Here is a 20,509-nt window from a genome sequence, read left to right on the forward strand (position 1 = left end):
CCCCCCACCTGAATAAAGGGACCCCTGTAGACAGGATGTTATTGGGTGGTGGCACAAACGAGGTTAGCATTGTTTGTTTATTGGGATTTTAACGTCATGTTTTACACTTTGGTTACATTCATGACAGGAACGGTAGTTACTCATTACACAAGATTCATCAGTTCACAAGGTTATATCAAACACAGTCATGGACAATTTAGTATCTCCAGTTTACCTCACTTGCATGTCTTTGGACTGTGGGAGTAAACCCACAGAGACATGAGGAGAACATGTAAACCCCACACAGAAAGGACCCGGACCGGATATACAGTGTATCACAAAAGTGAGTACACCCCTCACATTTCTACAGATATTTAAGTATATCTTTTCATGGGACAACACTGACAAAATGACACTTTGACACAATGAAAAGTAGTCTGTGTGCAGCTTATATAACAGTGTAAATTTATTCTTCCCTCAAAATAACTCAATATACAGCCATTAATGTCTAAACCACCAGCAACAAAAGTGAGTACACCCCTTAGTGAAAGTTCCTGAAGTGTCAATATTTTGTGTGGCCACCATTATTTCCCAGAACTGCCTTAACTCTCCTGGGCATGGAGTTTACCAGAGCTTCACAGGTTGCCACTGGAATGCTTTTCCACTCCTCCATGAGGACATCACGGAGCTGGCGGATATTCGAGACTTTGCACTCCTCCACCTTCCGCTTGAGGATGCCCCAAAGATGTTCTATTGAGTTTAGGTCTGGAGACATGCTTGGCCAGTCCATCACCTTTACCCTCAGCCTCTTCAATAAAGCAGTGGTCGTCTTAGAGGTGTGTTTGGGGTCATTATCATGCAGGAACACTGCCCTGCGACCCAGTTTCCGGAGGGAGGGGATCATGCTCTGCTTCAGTATTTCACAGTACATATTAGAGTTCATGTGTCCCTCAATGAAATGTAACTCCCCAACACCTGCTGCACTCATGCAGCCCCAGACCATGGCATTCCCACCACCATGCTTGACTGTAGGCATGACACACTTATCTTTGTACTCCTCACCTGATTGCCGCCACACATGCTTGAGCAGGGGCTCAAGCAGGGGCGCCGTAAGGTGGCTGACCCTGCGCTCTGACCCCAGCTTCCAACACCAGCTGGGATATGCGAAGAAAGAATTTCATTGTACTGTACATCTGTATATGTACTGTATATATGACAAATAAAGGATATCTTTCTTTCTTTCTTGAGACCATCTGAACCAAACAAATTAATCTTGGTCTCATCAGACCATAGGACATGGTTCCAGTAATCCATGTCCTTTGTTGACATGTCTTCAGCAAACTGTTTGTGGGCTTTCTTGTGAAGAGACTTCAAAAGAGGCTTCCTTCTGGGGTGACAGCCATGCAGACCAATTTGATGTAGTGTGCGGCGTATGGTCTGAGCACTGACAGGCTGACCCCCCACCTTTTCAATCTCTGCAGCAATGCTGACAGCACTCCTGCACCTATCTTTCAAAGACAGCAGTTGGATGTGACGCTGAGCACGTGCACTCAGCTTCTTTGGACGACCAACGCGAGGTCTGTTCTGAGTGGACCCTGCTCTTTTAAAACGCTGGATGATCTTGGCCACTGTGCTGCAGCTCAGTTTCAGGGTGTTGGCAATCTTCTTGTAGCCTTGGCCATCTTCATGTAGCGCAACAATTCGTCTTTTAAGATCCTCAGAGAGTTCTTTGCCATGAGGTGCCATGTTGGAACTTTCAGTGACCAGTATGAGAGAGTGTGAGAGCTGTACTACTAAATTGAACACACCTGCTCCCTATGCACACCTGAGACCTAGTAACACTAACAAATCACATGACATTTTGGAGGGAAAATGACAAGCAGTGCTCAATTTGGACATTTAGGGGTGTAGTCTCTTAGGGGTGTACTCACTTTTGTTGCCGGTGGTTTAGACATTAATGGCTGTATATTGAGTTATTTTGAGGGAAGAATACATTTACACTGTTATACAGTGTATCACAAAAGTGAGTACACCCCTCACATTTCTGCAAATATTTCATTATATCTTTTCATGGGACAACACTATAGACATGAAACTTGGATATAACTTAGAGTAGTCAGTGTACAGCTTGTATAGCAGTGTAGATTTACTGTCTTCTGAAAATAACTCAACACACAGCCATTAATGTCTAAATGGCTGGCAACATAAGTGAGTACACCCCACAGTGAACATGTCCAAATTGTGCCCAAATGTGTCGTTGTCCCTCCCTGGTGTCATGTGTCAAGGTCCCAGGTGTAAATGGGGAGCAGGGCTGTTAAATTTGGTGTTTTGGGTACAATTCTCTCATACTGGCCACTGGATATTCAACATGGCACCTCATGGCAAAGAACTCTCTGAGGATGTGAGAAATAGAATTGTTGCTCTCCACAAAGATGGCCTGGGCTATAAGGAGATTGCTAACAGCCTGAAACTGAGCTACAGCATGGTGGCCAAGGTCATACAGCGGTTTTCCAGGACAGGTTCCACTCGGAACAGGCTTCGCCAGGGTCGACCAAAGAAGTTGAGTCCACGTGTTCGGCGTCATATCCAGAGGTTGGCTTTAAAAAATAGACACATGAGTGCTGCCAGCATTGCTGCAGAGGTTGAAGACGTGGGAGGTCAGCCTGTCAGTGCTCAGACCATACGCCGCACACTGCATCAACTCGGTCTGCATGGTCGTCATCCCAGAAGGAAGCTGACGCACAAGAAAGCCCGCAAACAGTTTGCTGAAGACAAGCAGTCCAAGAACATGGATTACTGGAATGCCCTGTGGTCTGACGAGACCAAGATAAACTTGTTTGGCTCAGATGGTGTCCAGCATGTGTGGCGGCGCCCTGGTGAGAAGTACCAAGACAACTGTATCTTGCCTACAGTCAAGCATGGTGGTGGTAGCATCGTGGTCTTGGGCTGCATGAGTGTTGCTGGCACTGGGGAGCTGCAGTTCATTGAGGGAAACATGAATTCCAACATGTACTGTGACATTCTGAAACAGAGCATGATCCCCTCCCTTTGAAAACTGGGCCTCATGGCAGTTTTCCAACAGGATAACGACCCCAAACACAACCTCCAAGATGACAACTGCCTTGCTGAGGAAGCTGAAGGTAAAGGTGATGGACTAAACCCAATTGAGCACCTGTGGCGCATCCTCAAGTGGAAGGTGGAGGAGTTCAAGGTGTAACCTGTGCAGCTCTGGTGAATTCCATGCCCAGGAGGGTTAAGGCAGTGCTGGATAATAATGGTGGTCACACAAAATATTGACACTTTGGGCACAATTTGGACATGTTCACTGTGGGGTGTACTCACTTATGTTGCCAGCCATTTAGACATTAATGGCTGTGTGTTGAGTTATTTTCAGAAGACAGTAAATCTACACTGCTATACAAGTTGTACACTGACTACTCTAAGTTATATCCAAGTTTTATTTCTATAGTGTTGTCCCATGAAAAGATATAATAAAATATTTGCAGAAATGTGAGGGGTGTACTCACTTTTGTGATACACTGTATAAGCTGCACACAGACTACTTTTCATTGTGTCAAAGTGTCATTTTGTCAGTGTTGTCCCATGAAAAGATATACTTAAATATCTGCAGAAATGTGAGGGGTGTACTCACTTTTGTGATACACTGTATATATAACATTGAAACCACCTCCTTGTTTCTACACTCACTGTCCATTTTATCAGCTCCACTTACCATATAGAAGCATTTTGTAGTTCTACAATTACTGACTGGAGTCCATCTGTTTCTCTGCATGCTTTGTTAGCCCCCTTTCATGCTGTTCTTCAATGGTCAGGACTCTCCTAGGACCACTACAGAGCAGGTATTATGTGGGTGGTGGATCATTCTCAGCACTGCAGTGACACTGACATGGTGGTGGTGTGTTAGTGTGTGTTGTGCTGGTATGAGTGGATTAAACACAGCAATGCTGATGGAGTTTTTAAACACCTCAGTCACTGCTGGACTGAGAATAGTCCACCAACCAAAAATATCCAGCCAACAGCGCCCCGTGGGCTGCGTCCTGTGACCACTGATGAAGGTCTAGAAGATGACCAACTCAAACAGCAGCAACAGATGAGCGATCGTCTCAGACTTTACATCTACAAGGTGGATCAACTAGGTAGAAGTGTCTAATAGAGTGGACAGTGAGTGGACACGATATTTAAAAACTCCAGCAGCGCTGCTGTCTGTTTCACTCATACAAGCACAACACACACTAACACACCACCACCATGTCAGTGTCACTGCAGTGCTGAGAATGACCCACCACCCAAATAATGCCTGCTCTGTGGTGGTCCTGGGAGAGTCCTGACCATTGAAGAACAGCATGAAAGGGGGCTAACAAAGCATGTAGAGAAACTGATAGACTACAGTCAGTAATTGTAGAACTACAAAGTGCTTCTATATGGTAAGTGGAGCTGATAAAATGAACAGTGAGTGTAGAAACAAGGAGGTGGTTTTAATGTTATGGCTAATCAGTGTATATATAAAGTCCAACAACAGTGCTGCGCCCAATATACTCATTTCAGTACAACACACACTACCATGTTAGAACTCATCTAGAAAGTCACTAAAGGTCCCAATTGCTACGTTTAATTGTCATGTCTATATAATAAAAAGGCTTTTCAAAAATGAAATTCATGAGAACTGAGTTCAGGCATCTCAGCCACACATTGCTAATGTGTATAAAATTAATTATTTAAAATTAATTAATGTGGCAACAGTTTGGGAAAGGCCCTCTACTGCTTGAACATGACTGTGCCCCTGCACTGAATGCGAGGTCCATAAATACAAGTCCTGTTTTGACAAGTTCGGTGTAAAGGAACTCCAGTGGCCTGCACGGAGCTCTTACCTAAATCCCAATGAACACCTTCAGGATAAAGTGGAATGTCGATTGCAAACCAGGCCAACAAATATACTGGAAACTCCTGTGGAAAGCCTTCCCGAAATAGTCTGGACTGTTATAGCCTTAAAGGAAAAGAGTCAACTTCATATGCATGCCCATGGTATTGGAAAATGATGTCCAACAAGCTTATGTTTTTTGGTAATGTTTTTTGGCAGTGTTTCTTGAGCTAGTCTATCTAAATGATGAGGATGTTAAGAATCACTTGAAACGTCTTCACCACTGCAGAGATGTCGTACAACTGACAGTCACATCTGTAACAACATCTACTAGCTAACATTGGGTTCATTACAGAGCACATCAGCATCCATCTGTGAGCATTTACAGTACTCTCAGAACTCTGCATCAATATAACTACCACAACTGGCTTTGTTTAAAAGAGTCAGACATGGATCTTGCCGAAATTTGTCCTGTCTGGACTCTGTATATTTGAATTTGAAGTTGAACAGCAAGAAAACCATTTTCACCTGTATTTAAATAAAATACATTTGTATTGCTTTAGGGCGGCACGGTGGCTAAGAGGGTAGCACTGTCGCCTCACAGCAAGAAGGTTCTGGGTTCGATCCCCAGGTGGGGCGGTCCAGGTCCTTTCTGTGCGAAGTTTGCATGTTCTCCCCGCGTCTGCGTGGGTTTCCTCCCACAGTCCAAAAACATGCAGCCAGGTTAAATGGAGACACTGAATTGCCCTATAGGTGAATGTGTGTGTACGCGCGTGTGTGTGTATGTATGTGTGTCTGCCCTGCGATGGACTGGCGCCCTGTCCAGGGTGCCTTGCGCCCATTGAAAAGCTGGGATAGGCTCCAGCACCAACCCCCCCCCCACCCCCCCGCGACTTTAATTGGATAAGCGGTTAAGACAGTGAGTGAGTGTATTGCTTTAACTTTATTATTTCAGCACAGTAGTGCAGCAGGGCATAATATATCATAAATATATTTGGGGAATACTGAAATACTGTGAGAAAAGGATTGAAATCCACCACGGAATGATTGTAACAGCAATTCCTCAGAGAGAACTGCCTCAAAACTGGCATGTTTTGCATATTGGTCCTACTGAATTTGTTTCATGTTAAGAGTCATGTCCTTCTGCGCAGCTTGCAACAAAGAAAGTCAAGGACAGCGCAGAACTGAGAACTGAATGTCCCAACTGGCCACCTGCGACAACTCAGTTCTCTAAAAAAAAAAGTTAATAATAAAAAAGGGCATGAAGGTCGCTCAGGTGGCACAGCGGTAAAGACACGTGCTGTTCACCAGAGCTGAGATCTTGAATACATTGTATAGAATCTCGGCTCTGCCTGCCGGCTGAGGCTGAGCGGCCACATGAACAACGATTGGCCTGTTGTTCAGATAGGGGCGGGATTAAGCTGGATGGGGACTCTCTCAGACTAGTGCGACTTCTGCTGGCTGGTTGATGGCGCCTGCACGGAGATGGGAAAGGAGTGCGGTAGAGGGTGTGGCTCTCTGTACACAGCACTGTACTGCACTGCACTCGTCAAGTGTAGGTGATAAGATGTTCGATTGCTGTGCACGTGTTGGAGGGGGTGTGGAGCATGATGTGAATTTACGGGTGGGGTCTGCTCCAGAAAAGGCACATCATGCTGCTTCTGGGGCAATCAGCTCTACCAGGGTGGTTTCATCATGAGGCCTAGAGTGCTGCAACTCTGAGGTGAGTTCCCATAAAGATACAGGATGCTGGCATCGCACACTAGCAGAAAACCAGACCAGACCAAGCAGCCCGGCACCACAGTTTCAGAGAAAAGGTCTGCATGTTTGCCAGACAGAGGAGCTGGCAACACTGAGAGGAAGAAATCATAATCTACAGAGGAGCTTCCACCTAGAGGGAATTAACACCACTATTAAACTCTTGCAGCTCATTCAAAATGCAGCTGCCTGTCTGGTTTTTAACCAACCTAAACACTGCCTCATCACCTCACTGCTGCATTCTCTTCACTGGCTTCCTCTAGCTGCACACATTCAGTTTAAAACACTGATGCTCGCCTACAAAGCCAAAAATGGACCAGCCCCAAGTTACCTTCGAGGTCTAATCTAACCCCGCTCTGTATCATGCAACCTCCGAGCCACTAGTCTCGCTCGACTTGATTCTCCACCCAGAACGCGAGGAAGACAAGCATCAAGGCTCTTCTCTGTACTGGCACCCGAGTGGTGGAATGAACTTCCCTTGTCTGTCTAAACATCTGAGTCTCTTGCTGTCTTTAAAAAATGATTAAAAACCTTCATCACCTCTTTACTAAGCATTTAAGCTGACATGTACTTACTTACTCACTTACTTACTAACTCTTTCATTCTTATTCATTTCTTGCATTTTGTTCTTCTTGTGTTCATTGTGTTCTTGGACTGTTGTCTACATAAACTAGAGTAAGGTAATGTCTACTATGTTTACTAAGTCGCTGTGAATAAGACCGTCTACTAAATGCCGAAAATGTAAATGTAAATGCAAATGTAACATCCACAAGGCCCAGGTGAATGTGATCAAGAGAAACTGACACATTTATTCTCCGTGCCTCCGTGCCCCTTTACCGGCCAAAATGGCAAAGCAGAAGGAAGTGACTCAGTGTGACTCACTGCCAGATTCATTCAGCAGATGAGCCATGTAACAGATAACTGGATTTAAATAAACTAGACCCACACAGATTTGATTACTACCAGCCATGTCAAATCTAAACATCACTTATATAAAACCTTTTTAGCAATATGAAGTAGGCCAACATGTCTAAACAAGCAGCACACTATGCTGCAATTAAAGAAAATTCAAAAAAATTCAAAATAATGTAAAATATTGAAATGTATTAGTCTAAAAGGGTTGCAAAATGATTTTCGAGCTCTGGGACTCCAGCAGATGACAGAATCATTATCTCCAAATGAAGAAAAATTGAAACAGTGAGAAACGGTGGTACAATAACTTTAGCTAAGGAGGACAATTACTTTTACACACAGGGCCAGGTGGTATAAAAAAAAGAGCTGGGCAGAGTAATGCCCAACATCTCGGCCTTGTAATGGTGTGCAGATAGTGAAACATCCACAATGAGTCAGTCGAGAGCTGAGCTGGCCCATGAAACCGAAATTCAAAGGTCCTCCTCGGCTGCAGTGAATTAATTAATGCTTAATGGGGCACAGAAACTGCCAAATAAAGTAACCGGCACTGTCAGTCATCTGCGCCTTTCTGCACCCTGCTGCCTATAAAGGCATGACAGGTAGATGTAATACTGGAATCTTTGCCCCCTGCTTGTCTCTATGGCAGGTATACCTGTTACAAGATGTCATTTTAATGACTGAAAATCAGGATTAAATTCAGGTATATTAAGGAGTTTCCAAGGGGTTCACAAACTTTTTATTGACTAAATATGCATGGAATCAAGTAAAGATCATAAAAAGTGCAGAAAAACTTTCAGCGTCACATCTGTTGCCAGCATAGTCAGCATTCATACCAGCTGTTGCATAAGTAAAGCACAGACTGAGTGTTTGTGGACATTTTGTATAATGTACTAAAACAGAATTCTGTGCTTTATTGCAGTGGCGTAACTAGGAGCTCATATATGTATATATATTTCATATATAAATTTCACATGAGCAAGGCCCTTAACCTTGTCTGCTCCAGGGGCGCCGTACGTTCCAAATAAGCTGGGATATGCGAAGAAATAATTTTATTGTACTGTACAACTGTATATGTATATATAACAAATAAAGGATATCTTATCTTAGAATGAATTAAAGATACTCACTCAGAAGTTCATGCGGCGTACCTTGCGCTAAGCAAAATCATCTACAATAGACTTCAAGTCCAAGTTCCTTGCCTCACGCCTTTCTTTTCGCTTTCGAGCACCGCTTTTTTGCTTTAATTCACTGAGCATTTTGCCCGTTACCACTTAGCTCACCACAGACAGATCCGTTTGATTTGCAGTAGTCGTTCGTCAAGTTCAACCTGATGTGCTCTTGGTCTAGTAACGTTAAGCAAGTTACACAGATTCTTAAAATCCCTTGATGTGCACTCACTGTATATTCTGATTACATGTTTTCTGATATTTCACTGGCTTGTAGTTATATTAATATTTTACTTAATCAAAATATTCTAATTTAATAATAACGACCTGGTGAGTGCAGTCAGTGGAGGAGCAGTGCAGTGGGGGGTTGAGTTCATGTAGTGGAGGCCCCCCCCCCCGCCATGGGCCCCAGTGCACCTGACCCCACTGCTTTGTGTGTATATATATACAGTATATATATATATATATATATATATATATATATATATATATATATATATACAGTATATATATACTGTATATATATATATATACAGTATATATATATACACAAGGAAGGTAGCCCAAATTCATCGTTTGTTGTTTTAGTACAACAAGCTACGTTACGCTTTATTTTTCACGTTAAGCATTGCTCGTACTGTCCGGGTCACTTTTACCACGTCATTTCACACAGTTCATCGCTTTGAAAATATCAGCGAATATCAGCGGCAAACTGGCTCAAAATTTAATCAGGTGAACTTTAAAAGATGAAAGTTTAGCACCAAAGCTGTTCAGCAGCTTCTCATATAAAGGCATTCAAACCTCTACACTTTGACACGCCCACAGATGACGTGACGGTTTGTGCCTAAAAACCAAGTATTCTGTGGTTCCAGATTAGAGCGCTAGTTCGCTGTCTGGAACCTCTTTTTTTGGGGGAAACATGCGGAACCGGTTCAAAATCAAGTTCACGAACCGGAACGGAGCCGGATCCGTGTCAGTGGAAAAGGGGGAACTGTGAAGACGCCATCAACCAGTCAGCAGGGATCGCAATTCGCTCAGTTATGAGGAGTCCCTATCTGGCTTATCCTACCCTATGATGAACAACAAGCCAATCGTTGTTCATGTAGCCGCCCAGCCCAGACAGATGGCAGAGCTGAGTTTCGAACCGGTGAGTTTGAAATGTCAGCTCTGGTGTGCTAGTGTGTTTTATACCTAATTGTATTTTGTAAATATACACAAATTGAGAAAAAAGAAGCTGGGTCTGAGGCATGTTTACCACTGGGTTTACCACTGGCTTCTGTATCTACGATGCCTTGCTGTTGTAGCACACGCAGAATGAGGCTTGGCATTGTCTTGCTTAAATAATCATGGACTTCATATGTCAGCACTTCCTACTGGGCGCTGATGTACCTCCAAACCATGACAGATGTGTCACGTGGGAAGAAAGGGACACAAATGCAGAAGTAAAATTATAAAAAGATATTTTATTTAATTAATAAGGACAACAGAAAAGGTAAACAGCTAACATAAAATAAAACAAAACCCAATCGGAAACTCCGACGGAAGCTGACAAACACCGATCTGAAAAGGAGAAAAACAAAAGAGAAAGGTTACACAACGGTAAGGCGTGGATTCGAACCGGGGATGCTGGCGTGACTGCCGATTACTTTCCGGAGTTGCCACCCAGCGGTTACAGAATCCAATGTTCCGTTTAACTAAAGGCACTGATGCCGAAATTACCACCAACGCTAAAACAGCGCGGAGTGAAAGCCGCTAATGCTAATGTTAGCGTTTTAAAGAGACAGCGATAAGGAGTCTGCCCAGCAACTGCACGAGAGCTGGGCAGCTGTAGAGAGTGTGGATTCGAACCGGGGATGTTGGCGTGACTACCGAGTACTTTCCGGAGTCGCCACCCAGCGGTTGGAGAATCCAATGTTCTGTTTGACTGAAGGCACTGATGCCTAGGATATAACCAGCGCTACTAGAGCACTGAGTGAGACCGCTAAGCTAAAGCTAGCGCTGAAACAAACAGCAGTTCGAGGACTGCGCGGCGTCGCACCACACTATTTCTAAGAGGACGAAAGAAAACCCTCATACCTCAAACCTTGCGGTTTTACTTACCCTAATGGCCTAGCGCCACCAGGGCTACCACCTATAGCTAAACAACAGTGTGGACGAGCTGCCACAAGAGACCACAAAACAAACAAAGGTGCGACACCCACTGCTGTGTAGAGCTGGCTTAAATAGCCAGCCCCACAGCTGTGGGTGATCAGCACTAATTGGGAGGTCTGGTATAAGAACCCTTTGTTTGCTGAGCTCTGTAACGTCTGTTTCGCTGGGAACCCGGGGCACGTTCACCAGCTACCACAGACCTCGTTATAGAACCCCCTCCTCTAGGGACAGCTCCTGAGGTCCCAAGACCCGCAGCACGGTTCCGTCGGAACTCGCGGATCAGTTCAGGGTCCAGGATCTGACGAGCCGGTACCCATGAACGTTCCTCAGGGCCGTAACCTTCCCAATCCACCAAGTATTGGGTACTACCCTGAACCTTCCTGCTGTCAAGTAACCGGCGAACCGTGAAGGCAGGGGCACCCTGGATGATACGAGGGGCGGGAGGTTGGGGAGAGGGTAAAACTCCCCCGCACATAAATGGTCGGAGATGGGAGACATGGAAGGTTGGATGCACTTTCATGCGGGGAGGAAGCTCCAACCTATACGTCACCGGGTTAATCCGCCTTACCACCTTGAACGGGCCAATGTACTTGGGTGCCAACTTATGTGGAACACCTCGAACGGGGAGATCCCTCGTTGAAACAAGTACTCGTTGGCCTGGCCGGAAGGTAAGAGCCGGCTGCCGCCTGCGGTCAGCTTTGCGCTTCACAGAGCGCTGGGTGGCCACAAGTGCCTGCCTAGCTTTGCGCCAGGCGGCGCGGCAGCGGCGGACCTGAAGCTGTACAGACGGGACCGCTACCTGCTGCTCTTGCTCAGGAAAGAGCGGAGGAGGGTACCCGAACTGAGCTTCAAACGGTGACATGCCGATCGCCGAATGATGCAGGGTGTTGTGAGCAAACTCTGCCCACATCAGCTTATCCGACCACGTGGTCGGATTCCCTGCCGTCAGGCACCTGAGCATCTTGCTCAGATCCTGGATAAGCCTCTCCGACTGCCCATTCGACTCCGGGTGGTAACCGGAGGATAAGCTGGCCTTCGCGCCAATAATTTGGCAAAAGGCCCGCCAGCACTGGCTCACAAACTGTGGGCCCCGATCTGACACAATGTCTGAGGGGACCCCATGTGCTCTCACCACATGATTCAGAATGATCTGCGCAGTGCCCATGGCGGATGGTAGCTTGGGCAGTGGGATAAAGAGGCAAGATTTGGTAAACCGGTCGACAATTACCAATACCGCCGTGAACCCTCTGGACTTAGGCAAGCCTGTCACAAAGTCCAGGGCAATGTGGGACCACGGTCTAGCCGGTATTGGCAACGGGTGAAGAAGGCCCCTGGGGCGCTCTCTGGGACTCTTGTTAAGAGCACACACCGAGCAGGCACGGACAAAGTCACGTACCTCATTCTCCATCCCCGGCCACCAAAATCTTCGGCGCAGCAAGACCAGGGACTTAGTCACGCCTGGGTGCGCCGCAAATGGGGAAGCATGAGCCCACTCGAAGACCTGACGCCGTACGGATGAAGGTACGTACAGTCTGTCAGGAGGTCCCCCACCGGGGTCGGGTTCAGCCCGTTGGGCATCCCGAATGACCTTCGATATGCCCCATGTGATTGGGGCCGCTATCTGGGTCGAGGGGATCACGGGATCAGGTCCGGTCTCCGGCCTGGTCGGTTCCCACTGTCTAGACAGAGCGTCCGGTTTGACGTTTTCGGACCCCGGTCTATAAGACAGTGTGAAATTGAACCTTCCAAAAAATAAGGACCACCGGGCCTGACGGGAGTTCATCCTCTTGACTTGCTGGATGAATGACAGATTTTTGTGATCCGTCCAGACAAGAAAAGGATGTTTGGCCCCCTCGAGCCAGTGTCGCCACTCCTCTAACGCCAACTTAATGGCCAAGAGTTCCCTGTCTCCAACCGGGTAGTTCCGCTCGGCTGGAGTCAGGCGGTGCGAGAAGAAGGCACATGGATGTAGCTTCTTCCCCGGCCCCACTCTTTGGGACAAAACTGCCCCAGCCCCGACCTCGGAAGCATCCACTTCGACAACGAAGGGTTCCTCTGGGTCGGGCAACTGCAAGACGGGAGCAGTCGTCAAGAGTGTTTTTAGCTTGTCGAAAGCTTGCTGGGCCTGCACCGTCCATTGGAACGGACCTTTGCCTGTGAGGTCCGTTAACGGGGCGGCGACTGAGCTAAAGTTCTTAATGAAACGCCGAAAAAAGTTTGCAAAGCCCAAAAACCTTTGCAGTTGGCGTAAAGAACTTGGAGTTGGCCACTTCTCCACCGCAGATACTTTAGCCGAGTCCATGCGCAGGGTGCCCTTGGACACTACAAACCCCAGAAACGAGACCGTGGGGGAGTGAAAGACCGACTTCTCCAGCTTGACAAACAGATGGTTGTCGAGCAAGAGCTGGAGAACTCGTCGGACATGCCCTATATGCTCGTCGATGGACTGACTAAAGATAAGAATATCGTCTAAGTAAACATAGACGAATTTACCAAGAGTCTCCCGCAAGACCTCATTGATAAATCTCTGGAAGACTGCGGGGGCATTCATTAACCCAAATGGCATCACCGAGTACTCATAGTGGCCAGTGGGCGTAATGAACGCAGTCTTCCACTCATCCCCCTGCCTGATCCGGATCAAATTGTACGCGCTGCGAAGATCGAGCTTTGAAAAAACCGATGCTCGCTGAAGGGCTTCGAAAGCCGTGGCCATCAGCGGCAGCGGGTACCGATCCTTGATCGTAATGGCATTCAGACCGCGATAATCGATACAGGGGCGCAGGGTGCCGTCCTTCTTGTTCACAAAAAAGAACCCTGCCCCAGCTGGGGAGGAAGAAGGACGGATGAACCCCTGTTTAAGCGCCTCACGCACATACTCCTCCATAGCAACCTTTTCTAGGCCGGAGAGCGAAAAAAGGCGCCCCCTAGGAGGAGTAGTGCCGGGCAAAAGGTTGATGGCGCAATCGAACGGTCTGTGGGGGGGCAAGTCCTGCGCCCGGGACTTGCTAAAAACCTCCCGTAAATCATGGTACACAGGAGGAACAGCTGCCAAATCCGGAATCGCCATCTTGGGTTCGGACGGCTCGGGGCTCGCGCCGCCTTGCAGTAGGCACGAGTCCCGACACTGCGTTCCCCAGATAAAGATCGATCCGGTGGCCCAGTCGATCTGGGGGTTGTGTCTTTGCAGCCACGAATACCCCAAAACCACCTGGAGGTGAGGAACGTGAGTCACAAGAAAGGTGATCCGTTCCTCGTGGTTTTCCAGGCGCAACGTGAGAGGTCGCGTCTGGTGGGTTATCGGGCTGCCCGCTACAGGTCGGCCATCCACAGCATGGACCGACACTGGAGTTGTTAGCGGTTGGACCTCAATCCCCAGCCTGTGTACCAGGTTGATGTCTATGAAACTCTCCACCGCGCCTGAATCCACACAGACCCGAAGGTCTGTGTCTCCCAGACCCCAAAGCAACCGGGCCTGCAGAAATAGTCCTTGGGCAGGGATGGTAGTTCGGCTCACTCCCGAGTCCCCAGCTCGAGAGCGGCCTGCTAGTTTAACGGCTGCCGGGGTCTGGCAGACGGACCCGAAGCCGTTGGGGCACCAGCGCGAGCTGACCCCAACTGCATGGGCTCAGGATCCAGGACAGGCGGAGGAGAATTGGGAGAGACCTGCGAGCGGGTGAACGGGGAACAGGTGCCCCGTTCCCGGGCTCGCTGGCGAAGGCGGGTGTCTATGGCGTTGGCCAGGACATAGAAGTCCTTAAGAGTGGTAGGAGGGTCCCTGGTGGCTAGCTCGTCCTTCACCTTACCAGACAAACCACGATGGAATATGGCAGTAAGGGCCCCCTCGTCCCAACCACACTCAGCCGCGAGCGTTCGAAACTCGATTACATAATCGGCTACTGACCGAGCACCTTGGGTAAGCTCGAGTAGACGAGGGCCTACCTCACGGCCACCCGAAGGGTGAAAAAAGGTCTCCTTTATAGCTTCCTTAAAGGAGCTTTCCGAAGAGCATTCTGGAGCATTTTGCTCCCAGAGGGCAGTAGCCCATTCTAAAGCTCGGCCAGTCAGCAGGGAAATTATGTATGCAACCTTCGATCGCTCCGTAGGGTAGCGAGAGGGTTGCAGCTCAAACGCAAGGGCACACTGGAGGAGGAAGCCACGGCACCTCTTAGCCTCTCCCGAATACCTTTCGGGAGGCGAAATAGGGGTGTCGCGGTTTCCGCACCCTCCGGAGTGGGTAGGAGAGTGGGCAGGGGGTTCAGGACCGGACCTAAGAATTGGCGACTGCAGGGTGAGCGCAGCTACCCGCTGCGCCAACTCGTTTAGGGCCACCTCGTGCCTGCCTAACGCTACCCCTTGATGACGTAGAACGTCCGTAAGGGGTGGAACTTCTGCTGCGTCCATGGTATGGTCGCACCTTTCTGTCACGTGGGAAGAAAGGGACACAAATGCAGAAGTAAAATTATAAAAAGATATTTTATTTAATTAATAAGGACAACAGAAAAGGTAAACAGCTAACATAAAATAAAACAAAACCCAATCGGAAACTCCGACGGAAGCTGACAAACACCGATCTGAAAAGGAGAAAAACAAAAGAGAAAGGTTACACAACGGTAAGGCGTGGATTCGAACCGGGGATGCTGGCGTGACTGCCGATTACTTTCCGGAGTTGCCACCCAGCGGTTACAGAATCCAATGTTCCGTTTAACTAAAGGCACTGATGCCGAAATTACCACCAACGCTAAAACAGCGCGGAGTGAAAGCCGCTAATGCTAATGTTAGCGTTTTAAAGAGACAGCGATAAGGAGTCTGCCCAGCAACTGCACGAGAGCTGGGCAGCTGTAGAGAGTGTGGATTCGAACCGGGGATGTTGGCGTGACTACCGAGTACTTTCCGGAGTCGCCACCCAGCGGTTGGAGAATCCAATGTTCTGTTTGACTGAAGGCACTGATGCCTAGGATATAACCAGCGCTACTAGAGCACTGAGTGAGACCGCTAAGCTAAAGCTAGCGCTGAAACAAACAGCAGTTCGAGGACTGCGCGGCGTCGCACCACACTATTTCTAAGAGGACGAAAGAAAACCCTCATACCTCAAACCTTGCGGTTTTACTTACCCTAATGGCCTAGCGCCACCAGGGCTACCACCTATAGCTAAACAACAGTGTGGACGAGCTGCCACAAGAGACCACAAAACAAACAAAGGTGCGACACCCACTGCTGTGTAGAGCTGGCTTAAATAGCCAGCCCCACAGCTGTGGGTGATCAGCACTAATTGGGAGGTCTGGTATAAGAACCCTTTGTTTGCTGAGCTCTGTAACGTCTGTTTCGCTGGGAACCCGGGGCACGTTCACCAGCTACCACAGACCTCGTTATAAGATGCACCTTTCATTTTGTGATGGTCTTTTTCGTCTTTGGCAGATTCTGCTTTTCCTGAAAACAAGCTAAAACCTGGACTCATCTAATCATAGCACATTTGCTCTGAGTTTGGGCCCAGAGAACTTGGCTGTGTTTCTGCATTGAATTAATCATAGGATTAATGTATGGCATTCTCTTGGTTTAATAGGGCAGAATGTTCACTCATTCTTCTCGTAGAAAAGCCTCCTGCTCACTGAGGTTTAATGATTTTCAGGCAATTGCTTCCCTTAATTACTACCACATATTTTATTTGGGATTTAAATCTGGAGACTGAATAGGCCACTCAAAGATATTCCTGGACTGATTCTTTACCCAAGCTTTGGTTGGGGGTTATTTTGTCTTGGAAAGTCAATGTTTGACAGATTTACACTGATCAGCCATAACATTAAAACCACCTCCTTGTTTCTACACTCACTGTCCATTTTATCAGCTCCACCTACCATATAGAAGCACTTTACAGTTCTACAGTTACTGACTGTAGTCCATCTGTTTCTCTGCATGCTTTGTTACCCCACATTCATGCTGTTCTTCAATGGTCAGGACTCTCCCAGGACCACTACAGAGCAGATATTATTTGTTTGGTGGATCATTCTCAGCACTGCAGTGACACTGACATGGTGGTGGTGTGTTAGTGTGTGTTGTGCTGGTATGAGTGGATAAGACACAGCAGCACTGATTAAGTTTTTTAACATCTCACTGTCACTGCTGGACTGAGAATAGTCCACCAACCAAAAATATAGCCAGTTAATAGAGTGTAGAGTGTAGAAACAAGAAGGAGGTTTTAATGTTATGGCTGATCAGTGTATGGTTCTGCTTCTCTGTCATTGTTTGTTTGTTTATTTATTAGGATTTTAACATCATGTTTTACACTTTGGTTACATCATGACAGAAACGGTAGTTACTCATTACACAAGATTCTTCAGTTCACAAGGTTATATCCAACACAGTTATGAACAATTTAGTATCTCCAATTCACCTCACTGGCATGTCTTTGGACTGTGGGAGGAAACCGGAGCACCCGGAGGAAACCCACGCGGACACAGGGAGAACATACAAACTCCACACAGAAAGGACCCGGACTGCCCCACTTGGGGATCGAACCCAAGACCTTCTTGCTGTGAGGCAACAGTACTACCCACTTAGTGGATAGTAGTTTAAATAAAATGTAAGTTTGACCAAACACTTAAAAAAATCCGGTAGTGTAGTTATTTATATCTGTGTTTTTACACTCATACCTTTAATTCTACTTAACAACTGGTTGCTAAGTAATAGTCCACACTCTTAGATACTCCTAGTAAAAGCTCATCATTACAAAACCTGCATACCAGATGGATTTCAGAATACAACCTGCTTTTAACTAAAGTGAGCTCTTTGTTTAGATTCTACAAACAAATAGGACAATGGTAAGTTAATTTTTAATGCGTTGTTGTCCTGTTTAATACCAATACTGTTTGTACAGCCTGGAAAGAAAGGAAAGATCAAAATCAAAGGAGAACCATCAGCACCCTTGCCAATCCCAGTACACACTGATCCACATTTAATTCTGTATTTGTTTTTAAATTTGTGAATATATTTCCATTTACTACTAATTAATAACATTGACATTACTTATTGCATAGCAACAAGCAGTTGTGCAATTATACTATCTTTATTGAAAGCAGTATGGTTTCTTCATTTTTTTTATTACCAAATCTTCCCTTTAATTGATTGCTTAAATATTTATTTATTTATTAGGATTTTAACGTGATGTTTTACACTTTGGTTACATTCCTGATGGAAACGGTAGTTACTTATTACACAAGATTCATCAGTTCACAAGTTTAATGTCAAACACAGTCATGGACAATTTAGTATCTCCAATTCACCTCACTTGCATGTCTTTGGACTGTGGGAAGAAACCGGAGCACCCGGAGGAAACCCACGCAGACACGGGGAGAACATGCAAACTCCACACAGAAAGGACCCGGACCGTCCCGCCTGTGGATTGAACCCAGGACCTTCTTGCTGTGAGGTGACAGTGCTACCCACAGACCCTGATTGCTTAAATAAAACATTATTGTATTGGTTTTCATATATATATTTTATATAAACAGTATGTGTATATACACACCGATCAGCCATAACATTAAAACCACCTCCTAGTTTCTACACTCACTGTCCATTTTATCAGCTCCACTTACCATATAGAAGCACTTTCTAGTTCTACAATTACTGACTGTAGTCCATCTATTTCTATTCTATTCCATCTATTTCAGCCTTTCATGCTGTTCTTCAATGAGGGCGGCACGGTGGCTTAGTGGGTAGCACTGTCGCCTCACAACAAGAAGGTCCTGGGTTCGATCCCCAGGTGGGGCGGTCTGGGTCCTTTCTGTGCGGAGTTTGCATGTTCTCCCCGTGGGGTTGCATGTCCGCGTGGGTTTCCTCCGGGTGCTCCGGTTTCCTCCCACAGTCCAAAAACATGCCACCAAGCTAATTGGAAACACTGAATTGTCCTATAGATACCTAGCCACTAGATGCACAAACCAGTGCATTGTAGTGCCAGTCCCAAGCCCGGATAAAATAGGGAGGGTTGTGTCAGGAAGGGCATCCGGCGTAAAAATTGTGCCAAATCGATGCGTGGATCATGATCCGCCGAGAGCCGACCCCGCAACCAAACGGGACAAAAGGCCAAGGAGAAGAAGATGCTGTTCTTCAATGGTCAGGCCCCCCACAGGACCACTACAGAGCAGGTATTATTTGGGTGGTGGGTCATTCTCAGCACTGCAGTGACACTGACATGGTGGTGGTGTGTTAGTGTGTGTTGTGCTGGTATGATTGGATCAGACAGAGTTTTTAAACACCTCACTGTCACTGCTGGACTGAGAATAGTCCACCAACCAAAAATATATCCAGCCAACAGCACCCCATGGGCAGCGTCCTGTGACCACTGATGAAGGTCTAGAAGATGACCAACTCAAACAGCTGCAATAGATGAGCGATCGTCTCTGACTTTACATCTAAAAGGTGAAAACAATAGGTAGGAGTGTCTAATAGAGTGGACAGTGAAACAAGGTGGTGGTTTTAATGTTATGGCTGATCAGTATATATATATATATTTAAACTAGCTGTTTAAAATTATTCAGGCCCATCCAGACGGAGATACTGTATGTCCAAAGAAAAGCAACAATGAAATGCTTTCAGCTGGTTTCAGATGGATATCATGTGTTTGAAGCATTTCATTGTTGCTATTTTTGGACATATCGCCCTCTAGTGGTGTAACCATTAGCCATTTTTCCTCTCCTCTGTCTAAGGCAGGGGCGCACAACCTTATTTTACAAAAGGTCGACTTCACAAAGACGCCTACACCAGAGGGCCACACATTTTAACATTTCATTTTTATAGGCCTGCCCACATAAATGTGTAATACATCACGCTACTATAGTATTATTATTCAACATCAGGTACTTTACTTACAGGAAATTGACATCTGTTTGTGTAGGCTCTCAGTCATCCAGATCACGGTAGACTTGAGTGCTTGAGTTGAAAGCCACTGAATTTCTTTTTAGATTCTTGAAGATGTTTCATCTCTCATCTGAAAGACCTCTTCAGTTGTAAAAGCTAATCTATCCAACTGTACATATGTATACCAATAAATTTCTAATGACAAGATGAGGAATATATGAAAGGGATGAGAGCAGTTGTCCATTTTGCTCATAAACCTGACCTTGCTCATTAGAACTTGCACCTCCAAGGTTGCCAGATTTTTTCTGTGTGGAGCTGTCAGGTCATGTTGGGTTGTTTCAACATTTTGCCTTCAAAGAACACATTGTGAAGCGTAGAAAACAGATTACATCTTGTGGGTAGAGCTTTGGGCTATCAGTCAGAAGACTGTCAGTTTAAATCCAGACTTTGCTATGCAGGCCTTTAACCCTGTCTGCTCCAGAGGTGCCATACAATGGCTGACCCTGCGCTCTGACCCCAGCTTTCAAACAAGCTGGGATATGCAAATAAAGTACCTGTATATGTATATATGACAAATAAAGACATTCTATTCTATTCACTCTTCAAGAATTGGGCGTTGCTATCCTAGGTCAGTGATCACATTATTTGATGCGCCTATAACTTTGAGCTAGCTGATGACACAAGGTAAATTATAACTGCTCCATAATTGCAATAATTGCACCATGTGACAGTGTGACTGTTTTTATCTTTTACAAGCTTGCTAATAAACAAACAATTGGAAAAACAACTACTGGACTTCACCCAACACTGA

Source organism: Trichomycterus rosablanca, chromosome 3 (assembly GCF_030014385.1).
Source record: "Trichomycterus rosablanca isolate fTriRos1 chromosome 3, fTriRos1.hap1, whole genome shotgun sequence".
NCBI lineage: Eukaryota > Metazoa > Chordata > Actinopteri > Siluriformes > Trichomycteridae > Trichomycterus > Trichomycterus rosablanca.